The sequence below is a fragment of the Salvelinus sp. IW2-2015 genome, unplaced genomic scaffold (assembly GCF_002910315.2).
Source record: "Salvelinus sp. IW2-2015 unplaced genomic scaffold, ASM291031v2 Un_scaffold3338, whole genome shotgun sequence".
In the NCBI taxonomy this organism is placed as follows: Eukaryota; Metazoa; Chordata; class Actinopteri; order Salmoniformes; family Salmonidae; genus Salvelinus; species Salvelinus sp. IW2-2015.
In genome coordinates this window covers 1-2,052 of record NW_019944622.1, presented here as the reverse complement: position 1 = coordinate 2,052, position 2,052 = coordinate 1, and positions in this window count along the sequence as shown.

Below are 2,052 nucleotides of genomic sequence, written 5' to 3'. Positions count from 1 at the left end.
TGACAATTTTAGCTTTGGTGCAACTCAGTGCAAGGTAATTTCAGCTTATTTTTTAACAACCGTGGTTTTTGGAACTCATTCTGTGTAATGTTTAATACAAACGGTGTTGACCTCACTTTTAGGAACCATCTAGGCTTCTCAAAAGATTGTGCACATCTACAGCTTTAGAGTCTATGATCTACAAATGATGAGTCATTCAAAATAGTAATATTAGGTCTCTCTTCGTATTCCTCTATGGCAAAGGACTCGATGAGGCCAGAAGGAAGACACGAGCTCCAGAGAAGGCTAACAATCATCCCAATCGGGGCAAGACGTTTGGGGATCATTTCTATTGTGGTTGTGGGTCGGCTGATTCATGGTACTCAGCGCCCACTTACTATTGGTACTGGTAGTCATTAACAGTACTGTCACTCTGATAGACTGACCAATTCCCAGGAAACCACCAAGTGATGTTAATCTTTTCTTCAGTTGGCCCGCAGGTTTCAATAGTGGATGTTCATTCAGGTTCCCAGTTCCGAGTATGGTAGTTGGAATGTATCTGTACCATAAGGGTGGCTACAGGTACAAGCGGTCCCAACTTCTTTATATAGATGACTTGGACTTGCCGTGATCACTGATGAGGTGGGGAACCAGATTGGAAGAAGCATCCCTCCAGTGTAATCCAGCCTTCCCTGATATCAACTCTGAATAACGGCTGATCTTGTGATAAGGATTTAGCAAAAGAGGCACCTTTAACTTTCTTTTGTGTCACTCTGGAATTTTATCGCTGGAAGAATTGGTTTTTCATACCATTAACATTCAAGTGATCACAGCTATAAATACGTATGCAAATATTAAGTATTTTTGATGACATTCTATACAGTAGCACCAACCATAAGACTTTTAGCACTTGGAGTAAGGACTGTTAGTGTATCTTGAAAGTAGCTGCCATTTGATGCTAGTTGCCAATAACAGGTTTGCACCTACAGCTAAATTGGGAATTAACATCTGGAAATTGTTTGGCGAGTAAGAATCCTTACTTGAGAAGTATGTGCATACAAGATCTGCTGTGTAAAAATACATTGATGTCAATGGATAATATCCACAAAGATTTGAATTGCATGTGGGCTTCCAAAGTTAGGATTCAGTAGCAAGTGATTAATAAAGCAGAAAGTGTTTAATAATGATTAAAAGGCTGAGGCATTGGCATATTAAGAATGCAGATTATCAACAAAACTGAGTGCAGAAATAGTAGCAGTTTTAAATACACAAACACTTATGAACTCACTGACCTAAACCAATGATATAAAATGCATTACATCCATAGATAATCAAATATTACAATAACAGTATATTCCATATCGTTATCTACAAATAGTACACAATGAAAATACAAAAATTCTTAAATTATCATTTTAAACGACTCAATGGAATAATACACCCCCACAAAAGAAAAACATTGTAAACAATTACAGAAGATGAGGACGAGTTTGATGGAAGGCAACGAGGCTGAGCAATTTGTAATAAGAATATTTCTGAAAATGTAAATGTGCTTTTGTCTACCCCTTTGATTGACATTTGTCAACAGATATTCTGGTCAAAAGCTAACCAGGAATCCAGTTGGTCAAGCTTGGAGCAAAGAAGTGAATCAAGCTCGTGTAGACTGAGGGTGGGGTGATCTTTAGAAGAGGGGCAACCCCCGCGCCTGGGCCTTCCAAAAGGAGAGCCAACCCCAGCTTTCCTGGGTAAACCACCCCCTGCCCCAACACCAACAAGTGGCTTCCTTGGCTTTCTGGCCACACCAACCTCTGGGAACTCCACAAAACGCTTCAGGCGCTTCTGACCAAGGAGGGAATGAGACCCATCGCGTCGACTGAGTGGCACCTCAAATATGGTCTCCAGCCGTCTGGGACGAAATAAAAACAAACACAGAGCAAGGACTGTCTCTTATACACATCTAGATGTGTATAAGAGACAGGTCATACATACTCACTCTGATAGACTGACCAATTCCCAGGAACCACCAAGGTGGATGTACTGTACCATAAGGATGGCTACAGGACAGTGGTCCAA